A 13,291-nucleotide genomic window follows, 5' to 3' on the forward strand; every position below is an offset into this window, starting at 1 on the left:
GATAGTAGGCACCCTTGTTTCACTCCTGATCTTATTGGGAATGGTTCTACTTTATCCCCATTACATATGATGTTTGTGGATGGCTTTAAATAGATGTTACTGATCATTTTAAGGAAAAATCCACTTATTCCTATACTCTCTAATATTTTTAATAGGAATGGGTGTTGGATTTTATCAAATGCTTATTCTGCATCTATTGAGATAATCATGATTTCTGTTATTTTGGTTATTGATATAGTTGATTATGCTGATAGTTTTCCTAATATTGAACCCACCCTGCATTCCTGGTATAAATTCTATTTGATCATAGTGTTGCTGATATTTTATTTAAGATTTTTGCTTCAATATTCATTAGGGAAAATGATCTATAATTTTCTTCCTTTGTTTTCACCCTGCCTCGTTTGGTTATCAGCATCATATCTGTGTCATAAAAGGAATTTGATAGGATTCCTTTGTTCCCTATTTTTTCAAATAGTTTATATAGAATTGGAATTAATTGTTCTTTGAATGTTTGATAGAATACACATATAAATCCATATGGCTCTAAAGATTTTTTTCTTAGGAAGTTGATTAATAGTTTGTTCTATTTCTTTTTCTAAAATGGGGCTATTTAAATAATTTATTTCCTTTTCTGGGCAACCTATATTTTTGCACATATTCCTCGATTGCATTTAGATTATCAAATTTATTCAAATATAGTTGGGCAAAATAACTCCTCTAATTATTGCTCTAATTTCCTCTTCGTTATTGGACAATTCTTCCTTTCATTTTTGAGACTAACAATTTGATTTTCTTCTTTCCTTTTTCTAATCAAATTAACTAAAGGTTTATCTATTTTGTTGGTTTTTTCATAAAACGAACTCTTAGTTTTATTTTTTAATTCAATAGTTTTCTTATTTTCATTTTATTAATCTCCCCTTTTATTTTCAGAATTTCAAATTTGGTATTTAATTGAGGGGTTTTTTTTAATTTGTTCTTTTTCTAGTTTTTTTTTTAAGTTAAAAGCCCAATTCATTGATCTTCTCTTTATTTTATGTAAGTAAGCATCTGGAGATATAAAATTTCCATTTATAATCACTTTGGTGGTATCCCACAAATTTTGTTATGTTATCTCATTGTTGTCATTCTCTTGAATGAAATTATTGCTTGTGTCTATGATTTGCTGTTTCATCCATTCATTCTTTAGGATTAATTAGATTATTTAATTTTCATTTAACTTTTGGTCTATTTTCTCCTGGCTTTATATTGTATGTGATTTTTATTGCATCATAATCTGAAAAAAATTCATTTACTATTTCTGCCTTTCTAAATTTGATTTTGAGGTTTTTTCTTTAACACATGGTCAATTTTTGCATAAGTTTCATGGATCACTGAGAAAAAAGTAAACTCCTTTCTATCTCCATTCAATTTTCTCCAAATATCTATTATACCTAACTTTTCTAATATTTTCTTTACCTCCTTAACTTCTTTCTTATTTATTTTGTGGTTTGACTTATCTACTTCTGAGAGAGCAAGGTTGAGATCTTCCACTAGTGTAGTTTTACTGTCTATTTTTTCTTGCATCTTTCTTAACTTTTCTAGGAATTTAGATGCTATACCACTTGATGCATATGTGCTTAGTATTGATATTGCTTCATTATCTATTGAACCCTTTAGTAAAATTTAGTTTCCTTCCTTATCTCTTTTAATTAGATCTATCTTTACTTTTACTTGATCTGAGATCAGGATTTCTATCCCTGCTTTTTTTTTTTTCACCTGAAGCATAATAGATTCTGCTCCAGCCCTTTACCTTTGCTCTGTATGTATCACTCTGCTTTAAATGTGTTTCTTATAAACAACATATTGTAGGATTCTGGCTTTTAATCCAGTCTTCTATCCACTTCCATTTTATGGGAGAATTCACCCTATTCACATTCACAGTTAAAATAACTAATCTGTGTCTCCTGTCATCTTATTTACCCTAAATTATGCTTTTCTCTTTCCTTTCCCCCTTCCCTCTTCCCTAGTATTTTTCTTTTGATGACACCTCCCTCAAACAGTCCTCCCCTTTTAGAGCCCCTCCTCCTTTTTACACCTTTCCACTAATACTTGTTTTCCCTCTCTTTTCCCCTTTTCCCTCACACTTCCCTGTAAAGTGAGATAACTTTCTCTGTGAAACCAAATATGTCTGATATTCTCTCAGAGAGTCAAATCTGATGAGAGTAAGATCCATACAATGCTCATCTCCCTGCCTTCTTTCCTTCAATTATAATAGGTTTTCTTTGCCTCTTTGAGAGATATAATTTCCCTTTTTTACCTCTTTTTTCCTCTTTTTCTAGTATGATTCCCTTTCCATCTCTAGTTTGAAATTATACCTTCATTCTCTAAGTATACCCACAACAAAAATATAGTTTTCAAGAGTTCTTTCTTTTTTACCTTTTTATGCTTCTCTTGAGTTCTGTGTTTGGAAATCAAATTTTTTGTTCACTTCTGGTCTTTTCATTAGAAATAAGTGAAATTCACCTATATCATTGAATGCCCATCTTCTTCCCTAAAAGATAATGCTACTTTTATCTGGATAGCTTATTATTGGCTGTAATCCAAGTTCTTTGCCTTTCATAATATCAGATCCCAGGCTCTTTGATCCTTTAAAGTGGAAGCTACTATATCCTAGATAATCCTAATTGTGGTTCTTCAGTATTTAAATTGTTTCTGGCTGCTTGCAATATCTTTTCCTTGGTGCAGTAGTTCTGAAAATTAGTCACAATATTCCTTGGGAATTTAATTTGGGGTCTCTTTTAGGAGGTGATCGAAGAATTCTTTTGATGGCTATTTTACCTTCTGATTCTAAAATGTCAGGGCACTTTTATGATTTCCTATAAAATAATACCTAGTACAATAATCCTTAGATTGTCTCTCCTAGATCTATTTTCCAGGTTGGCTGTTTTTCCTAGGAAATATTTCATATTTTCTTCTGTTTTTTTCATTTTTTTATTTTTGTTTGACTGATTTTTGAAGACTAATTGAGTCATTTACTTCCATTTGTTCAATTCTAATTTTTTGTATATTTTTTTTTCAGTTACCTCTTTTAGCTTCTTTTGTAATTGGCCAATTGAATTTTTTTGTTCATTGCATGATTTTTCCATTTCACAGATTTGGTTTTTCAGTGAATTGGGTGTCTTTTTCATATCTCTTTTATAGGGCATTATATGCTTTTTCCATTCCTTCTTGTAATGATCTCACTTCATTTCCCCATTTTTCTTCTAACTTTCTTTTAAGATCCTTTATGCAATCTTGCAGGAAGCCTTGTGAAATGGGGAGAAAAGAAAAAAATTCCAAAAGGCATAAAATGGGTTGGCAGGCTAAAGAACATGACAATAAGAATGATGGAAGAAGGGCCATGACACTGAAAGCTAAAGAAGAGTTTAGAATGAAATTTAGTATTTCTGAAGAGGAAGTTGGAATCATAATTATTTCCTTCATAGGAATGATTATAACCTGTTATGGGCTAGAACTTGAAACAAGGTTCTAAGTCAGTGGAATTGATAGAGACAGTGGTTCTTTAGCATGGTGCTTAATAGTTCTCAAGTTCAATACATGCACTTAGTACTTACTATAGTTCTACAAGATTCATATCTTTGATAAGAGACCATATAAGCTAAGACAAACTCAGCCAGAAAGAGAACTAGGGAAGACAGAGACCATGGTAGCAGTCCTCCTGCCTCCCCCACAGAAATCAAGACACATTCAGGAAGACCTCAAGAAGCTGGCAGAAGCAGAGAAGACAAAGGACTGGCAGCAGGAGCTTAAGCTCTCGGAACCAAGGAGAGAGATAGACCTCTAAGAAAGCTAACTGGGCCCCAGGAAAGGAGATAAGACCTGGAAAGAGACAATAAAGGATTTGAACTTTAATCCCTGGCTATTCGTATGGTGATTACTGAACTGAAATGAAGGCTGCCTTCAGAGAACCCAAGAAAACCTCAACAGAGAATATTACATTTTAGTGAGAATATTACATTTTAGAGAAAAATATTACAATAATCCTACAAGATCTGTCAGTTTAAAGATGGCATGAATGCCATGGTATAAATCCTGGAGAAAGTTTATGGTCAGAGCAATAAATATAATTTAAAAAAAAGAAATATGAAGCAAAATTCTTAGGTAAAGGATGATACCTCCAAATGCTCTACCTAAAGATATTTTTCTATGCCTTTCTGCTCTTCTTAATTTGTATGCGGACCAATTAATCTCAGTGCTGAGAAAACTAGAGGAAAGGAGATTAGAGCTTCTGACCTTCCTTAGTAATTTGTGGAAGGGAAGATTCTAAAAATAGTTCTGAAGGGGTAAAATTTGATAGTGAAGCATTAAATGGGAATTAAAGAATTTCTTAGCTCTCAGTCTGATCAAATTTGGTAGCAGGTACCCTCTCTATGGTGTTTAGGAAAATAAGGTTGTTGTTTTTTTCTCATGTAGTGAAGAAGTTCTTAAAATGAGTCTAGGATCTCTTGAGGATCCCTGAGATCCTTCCAGATATCAATGAAGTTAAAGCTATTTTCACAATAATACTGTCATCTTTATTTCTAATGTAGTAAATACTGTTGGTTAAAACCCACATAAACAAAAGCTTATTGGGGGAAAGATCCTCAACAACTTTTAAACATGTAAAAAGGTCCTGATATTAAAAAATATTTGGGAACCAGTGGTGTAGTAGAGAAAACAACAGACTTGGAAGTGGGAAGATCTGAGTTCAAATTCCACCTAAAATCCAGCCAAGTCATTTCACCTTTCTGTGATTCAGTTCCTACATCTATAAAATGAGGGGGTTTGATTTTCTGTCCTTAAAGATCCCTGCCAATTCTATCTCAAGAACCTTTTAGAACAGATCCTACATTGCAGATATTATTAGGAATGATTCATGGTTAAATAATATGCCAAATGAACTGATTAGAAAGGTAAGTTCAATAAAAATGCTTGGGGCTGAGGGGAGAGGAGGGGCACAGTAACTATGTTGAAGAAAAAGAGTATTAAGGAAAAAAGAAAACTTGCTGCTTGATATGTATGGGATCATTATTGTGGACAACAGAAAGAAGGCAGAATTGCTCAACTTCTATTTTAATTCCATTTTCTCTGCCAAGAAGAATGATCTGAAAAAGATAGGGAAAAAAATAGCTAGTAAATCACTGAAATTCAAAGTTTATGTGTGACAAAATGGACCTCTTCAGTTTGCTACAACTTATGTGGGTCCAATTCCTTGCAGTCCACTCCTACCTCTTCCATTAGGGCACTAGGGCAGCCAGGTAGAACAGTGGATAGAGCACTGGGCTTGGAATCAGGAAGAGTCATCTTGATGAGTTCAAATCTAACTTCAGATACTTTAGTAAATGTGGAAAAGTCATTTAACTCAGTTTCCTGATCATTAACATGAGCTAAAGAAGAAAATGACAAATCATTCTTATTTTTGCCAAGAAAAGCCCAAATTAGGGTCATGAGGAGTCAGACATGACTAAAAAACAAACTATCACCAGCAGCTTTAGAACTGGGAAAAATCTAGAATCAGCAACAACTGACATTAATCACAGAGTACCATCAAGAGTTTTGAAACTAATATCTTCCTACCCTTACTACCATGCAGAGATATGGAACAACTATGGCTTTTGCTATCAAAAGAAATTTTGAATCAGCCACAAAAGAGAACAGAATCACCAGTAACTCTGGAAGGTTATTTCAGCTATCATTGAGAGTTTAATTTTTGCACTTGCACTTACTACCCCTTTTCTCTTTTTACCTAGGTACATGGACATATAAAATAGGTATACAAATGAAACATTTACTGATAATAAACCATAATTTCATGAACCCCACATTCAGTTACATGACCCTATATGGGGTATTGACTCACAGCTTAAAAAGCTGGGATGCAGGCAATTTGTCCAGAATTATATTACCAGTAAGTATCAAAGGTAGGATTCAAACACAGGGCACTTGTATATCTGTCTATGGATACTTCCATCTTTCCACAAACTTTTACACCATAAAAATTAAAATAAATAATGAAAATATAAATAAAGGACTTATTTAAATAGAGATTAAATAATGTGATTTTAAAGAATGAGTACGACAAAGAACAAACCATAGAAGTAAAATATATTAAATAAAATTACAAAAATAAGAAAATATTCAAAAATGTATGGGATATCCTCTTGACAGAAATAAAAATGTAAATAATTGGAAGAATATTCATTGTCCATGGCAAGGCATTGACAATATGTAATAAAAATTATAATATACCCTAAATGAATATATAGTCAGATATATTCTGATAAAGCCTATTCTCCAAAAAATATAGAAAATAGACCCAAATATATGAGATCATTCCATTTCCCAATAGATATGTAGACAAAGAATATTAACAAATCGTATACTTTAAGATGGTCAAAGACAGAAAGAAATTTTCCATATATTTCAAAGTACTCATAACATTACTTTTTTTGTAAAAAAAAAATCACTATCAGTAAAATTGTAGCACATTGGATCATAGGCCTATAAATTTAGACTCGAAAGGGACTTTAAAGGTCAAGTTCAGCTATTCATCTTTCAAAATAGAAAAATAAGGTCAAGAGGGGTTAAATAACTTTCCCAGGACCACACATGAAGTAAAATATTTGAAGTGAATGTCTGACATCAACACAGGTATTCCTCACTCTTGAGTTGCAAACTATCCACTTTCACATTTGATTAGGAAATACATAAATAAATTATTGTATGTAAATATGATGGAATGTAATCGTTCTGTAAGAAACAATGAATATGGAAAATTAAAAGAAATATAGGAATATATATATGAATTACTGCAAAGTGAAAAATGCAGAAGAAAAAGGATAACATCCATAAAAAGTATGAGAATATATGAAAACACAACATGAAGGCAATAAATTGTAAATAAAATTTAATAGCCAATATTGATTTTAGAAGTCAAGTCAATAAACCAACAAGTAAGCATTTATTAAGTGCCTACTATATATCAAGTAAGCAGCTAGGCAACTAAGTGGATAGAGAGCTGGGCCTAGAATCAGAAAAGATCTGAGTTTAAATCCAATCTCAGACATTCACTTGCAGTGTGATCTTACACAAGTCATTCACCTTTTGTTTGTTTAATGTACTGGAGAAAAAAATGGCAACCCACTCCTGTATCTTTCCCAAGAAAATACCATGGAGGGTTTTCAGGTCATAAAGGCTAGGACAACAACAACATCATGTATCAAGAGCTATTCTAAATACTGAGAATTCAGTCAAAAAAATAAAACAGCCCCTGTCCTCAAGGAATTTATATTCTTTAGGGAAAGAGAACATGTAATTGATAAGTATATAAAAACAGATAGAAAGTAGATGAAAGGGAAGGGATATTAGCAATTAAGGGATCAGAGAAGGCTTAAGTAAGATAGAATACATCATTTGAGTCAAGTCTTTTTTTTTTAATAGCTTTTTATTGACAGAACCCATGCCAGAGTAATTTTTTTTTTACAACATCATCCCTTGCACTCATTTCTGTTCCGATTTTTCCCCTCCCTCCCTCCACTCCCTCCACCAGATGGCAAGCAGTCCTATACATGTTAAATAGGTTGCAGTATATCCTAGATACAATATATGTGTGCAGAACTAAACAGTTTTGAGTCAAGTCTTAAAAGAAATCAGAAATTACTAGGAGGTAGAAGTAAGGGAGGGGAAGAATATCAAAAGGTACCGAGGGAAATGGAGTGTTATATATGAGAAATAGTAAGAAGCCAAGATTGGCTGGACCAGAGCACATAAGTAATAAGACCAGAAAAGTAAGTTTGGGTCAGGAAATAAAGGGCTTTAAATAACAACGTAGGGGCAGCTAGATGGCACAGTGGATAGAGCATCAGCCCTGAAGTCAGGAGGACCTGAGTTCAAATGTGTTCTCAGACACTTAATACTTCCTACCTGTGTGACCCTGGGTGAGTCACTTAACTTCAATTGTCTCAGCAAAAATAAATAAAATTTTAAAAATAATTTCTTTTAAAAATGACAACAGAGATAACATTTGATTCTGTCAGGCTCCCCATGTCCAAATCACCCCTCTTTTTATTATTAAGAAACACTCTGTTTTCCAGAGCTAAGCCCCAATAAATAAGCTATGCCTTGACCTTGGCATAAAAGCAATCCTTGGTGCTCACCATCTAAATAAATTTAAGCACAGTAAAAAAAAAAAAGAAAGAAAGAAAGAAATTGTTTCATATCAGCACCAAGCGGTCTCTGAGCTCTGGCAATCACCTGCAGAAACAATGTTCCAGTAGTGAAACCCTGCTATGAATCAAACTTCTCTCATTGTTGCTATTGCATTCATTGTCAAGGCTACAGCTCATTGCATAGCATTTGGTTTTGAAATTTGACCATATTACAATGGGTCTCTTAGTGCCAGAGGTAGCCCCAGCACATGTAGCTAGTTTCCCTCCTCCAAAGAAATAAAGAAATTTGCTTATGACCACTATTAGCTATTTGGTTTTATTTTATTTTTATTTCTTTAATAAAACCTGTGTGAGTTCTCTGATTTTTTTTTAATTGGAGTCATTGCATAACCTTTGTAACTCTTTCATCATTTTTTTCAGAGGTGACAATCCTAGAAGTAATAGCAAGACATTAAGATTTATTAAGTAGAAGTCTGACATGTTCAAATCTGAACTTCTAGGAAATAATGTTAGCAATTTTATGAAGAATAAATCACAAAGGGAATAGATTTGAATGAAGCAGGGAAAACACTTAGGAAGCTATTTCAATAATCCAGGTAAGAGTTGATAAGGGTCTAAAATAGAGTTGGAGTTTTGTAGTAGTGAGAAAGGGATAGATATGATCAGTATCATGACAATAGAAAAATATAAGATTTACAATCAATTTTATATAGAGGGTAAACTAGTGAGAGGCTTTGAGGATAACACCAATGTTGAAAAATCTGAGTTGTTAGAAAGATAATGGCACTTTCTACAGAAATGGTCAACTTGAAAAGAGGCATTGGTGGGGGCTAAGGGGGAGGGGGAGGAGGGAGCTAATGAGTCCTGTTTTAGACATTTTGATTTTGACATGCCTGTAAGCATCCAGTTTGAAAAGTCCAGGAAGCAATTAGTGATGTGGGACTGTAACTTAGGAATGGATCAAACTGGAATCATCTATTTAGAGATAAAAATTGAACCCACATGATGAATTCACTGAAAGAATACAGAGAGAGAAAAGACCCTGGAATAGGACTCGGAAGAGCCTTTGGTAGTTCCTGAATGGGCAGTTGACCACAGGGAACAGAAAAACAGAATGCAGTTGCCCAACCAAACATGTGCAAGAAGTTTGTGTTGTGTTAAATGTTTCAAAATCTGGGAATCCAGCAAAGCTTTCTTAGTTTCAAAGTTTTGATAAATTCCAACCAATGGTTGGGGAGTAACCTCCACTGGAAGAAGATAACCATTGCCTTATTCTATAAATACCCATCACAAGCTACCTCCTCTGATCAACCAGTTCCCTGATACTGGTTGGTTCCATCTGATTTTATGCCAATAAAACCCCTTCCTTTTAGAAATAGATTTGGCCTTTTTCGTCATTCCTACCAATCAAATCTGCAATCCCACTGCAGTTGCAGCAGCAATAATAGTAAAAAGCATTTAGGTATTACTTTAAGATTTGCAAATTATTTTTAAAATATTACCTCATTTTATCCTTACAATTCACAACTACATCCAAGTAGATGCTATTATTCTTCCCTTTTATAGATAAATAAACCAAAATGGAGGTTAAGTGAATTGCCCTGGCGTGAACATGTGTTTCAAGCTACATCTGAACTCAAATTTTCCTGACTCCACATCTAGCCTTCTATCTCCTGAGCCACCTAGCTACCTTAAACTATTAGTGATGTATTTGGAGATTCAACTTGAAAATTGAAAAAGAGTGGTCAGACAAGTAAGAAGAGAACCAAAAAAGATTATTTCCTCAAAAAAGCCAGAAAGGAGAAAGTAACCAGGAGAGGAATGGGAACATTCTAAAACAGCAATTTGCCTCTCAGGACATGAGGCAATATCATCCTGAGGGAGTCAGAGAACCTCAGAGAGCTCAACTTTCTCCCAAGCAGCACAATTAGTTAGAAGTTTAAAAAAAATTATAGGAAAAACTTCCATAGTTGCAAAGTCAGTTAATTAGGAGGACTGGAGAGTAGTGACCAAATGATGCTATTAAGAACAGCAGTTGCCAATGGGATATCAGTATGTGGTGGGATTTGTCTCAGAGAATTGTGTTGATTTTCACAGGATAACCAAGGGAGAAAATGTTAATAGGTCACTTGGGAATGACATCTTTGGTAAATTACTCATTTGTCATTCTCTTTACCTTCTTAGAATTATCTATTTGAGCCTTAAAGTAATGTAGGGAGAGGAAATACCACCATGTTCACAACACAGGCACTACCTTGAAATTCTTTTGTAATACTGATTAACAACAGCCAATCTAGGTAGAAAAAACAATGAAGTTTCAGATTTGAAAAAAAGTGTTTATTGTAGAACTGCAATATGGCTTCAAAGACTACCAAAGATATCCAAATAAGTAGTAGTCCACCAAGACAATTGGGGGTTTTGTCTTTATAAACATAGAATAAGAAGAAGAAAAGTAAAGTAATAAAGAAACAGGTATTTGAGAGAGCTGGCCCCAAAATTCCCATGAGAAAAGTAAAGAAAAAAATGTTGTAGGCCCATTTTTCCTTAGAAGCAATATTTAAAGATGAGGCAAATATGCACCACTTATAAAATAATAGTATGCTTAAATTAGTAGAAATATTAACCTAAATCAAAACAACTTTACTGAAAGATTCATTTACAATTGGAATAAATGTCATCAATGAGTATTCTTGTTTTAGAGATTTCCAAAGGGCCTCTCCAAATATAAAAGGAGGAGAAATTTTGAAATAATAATAATAGCTCACTTTGGTGGGAACAAGAGACTGGATCTCTTATTCATATGGAACTCCCGGTGAGAAAACTCACTCTATCTTTATGCAGCACTTTATATTATACATTATATAACATTTTTCAAAGTATTTTATCTCATTAGATTTTCACAACACCATAGTAATGGAGGTACTATTATTATCTTCCTTGTACAGACCAGGAAACCAAGAATCAGAGAGATTAAGTGCCTTAACCATGGCCAAATGTTAACTAAAGTCTTCCTGAACTCAAATCTAGCTAGCACTCTAACTCATTAAACAAATAATCTTCAAAAATAGTCAGTGTAAGTGAAATAAAACCATAGGATTTGTAGCAGGAAGTATCCTAAAATCAGAGATCACAGAGTAGAAAGCAAGAGGGATATTAAAGGTTATCTACTTGTATCATCTCATTTTACAGATGAAGAAACTGAGGCTCAGAGTAGTTCAAATTCTTTGCTCAAGAAAATATAGGTATTAAGTGACAGAAGAGCATTTGAACCAATATCCTCTAACTTCAGATCTGGTGGACTTTGGCACCTTAAAGAATATTCAAATAATCTCTAATACAGTCTTTTAATCAGGCTGGAGGCAACTAGGCAGGACAGTTGTTAAAGAGCTTGTCTTGGAATTTAAAAAAAAAAAATTGAGTTCAACTCCAGTGTCCAACATTTGTTAGCTATATGATCCAGAGCAACTTATTTAAAGTTTTCCCATCTATTAAACAGGGATAATAAAAGCACCTGTTTCCCAGGGTTGGTGTGAGAATAAAATGAGGCAATATTTATAAAGTGCTTAGGACAAACAGTAATTGGTGTATGCCAGCCATTATAATTGTCAGCTATTATTCTTCATTTTTCTGGAAGAGCTGAAGCACTCAAATGTAAACATGAGTCACTGATGTCTTCCAAGCTTTTTCCAAGTTATTTTTATGTTAAAATTGCCCTTTGGCAGTTTGATGTTATCATCATTTAATAGTTTGCTTTCAAGGTCAGACACAAAGAAGTTGATTATAACTTCCAGAAACTGGAATAGCATTTCCCAAATTTAATACCAGAGAAAAAAGGGTGCCTCCTAATATATATAAATAAAAGTATAATATGACTAATGATGAAATGAAGAAAGATATCTAATAGTAGCCTAGCCACATTCCTAAAGGCATAGTCTGTGGCAGGAGTTCCATACTCTATTCTGGATGTCCAGAGGCAAAGTGGAGAGTATATGGCCTGAAGTTAGGAAGACTCATCTTTCTGAATTCAACTCTGGCCTCAGACACTTACTAGTTGTTTTAATCCTGGGCAAATCATTAACACTATTTGCCTCTATTTCCTTATGTATAAAATCTGGAGAAGGAAGTGACAAACCACTCTAATATCTTTTCCCAAAATAAAACACCTAATAAGGTTACAAAGAGTCAGATATGACTAGAACAACTGAACAAAGCTTTGTGCTGACCTGACTATATATCCACAATAACATTTTCAAGTTGGAGCTCTACATTTCAGAGAAGACCTAGGCGACCTATGGCTAATGCAAAAGATGGAGGACAATGTGTAGGGTATTTAATGTTTTTAATAGTATTTTTTTCAAATACATGTAAAGATAGTTTTCAACATTCATTTTTGTAAGATTTTGTGTTTTTTGTTCCATATTTTTCTCCCTCCCTCCCTTACCTCTCCCCCATCCCCAAACAACCAGCAATCTGATATAGATTAAAATATGTAAAATCCTTTTAAACATATTTCCATATTGTCTTGTTGGAGGAAAAAAAATAAGACCAAAAAAGAAAAAAAAAAAACACAAGAAAAGAAAAAACAAAACAGACAAGAAAAATAAAAGTAAAAAATATTATGGTTCAATTATAGTGTTTAATTTAAAAGAAAATATAAGGCAGTATCTCTCCTTAATTTTTTTTTCTTTTAAATTAATAGTCTTTAAGTGTTTTAAGAACTGTCTTGGGTTTTATTTCCCAGAGAACGTGTTTAGAAATAATAAGTAGTAATGTTGAATGGAAATTTTAATCTCAATATAAGAAAATTCATTTTGATAGCAAATAAATCCAAAAGTGGATAAGGCTACCTTAGCAACAAATGGGTTTTCAATCATTATTAGAGATTTTTAAACTGAGATCAGATGACTACTTGTTTGAATATTGCCAAGGAGATGTTTGGATCTGTATGGATCAGATTATCGTACGGGGAAGGATTCTGGGAAGATGGCAGAGTAGGTTGGTAAATTTCAAGGTCTTAAGATTTCTCTCACAAATAGAACAAATTTGCACTTTGGGGCAAACATAGTCTGGTGAAAAAGGCAGAAGACCTGCGGCAGAACAGGGGT

Source organism: Antechinus flavipes, chromosome 2, assembly GCF_016432865.1.
Source record: "Antechinus flavipes isolate AdamAnt ecotype Samford, QLD, Australia chromosome 2, AdamAnt_v2, whole genome shotgun sequence".
In the NCBI taxonomy this organism is placed as follows: Eukaryota; Metazoa; Chordata; class Mammalia; order Dasyuromorphia; family Dasyuridae; genus Antechinus; species Antechinus flavipes.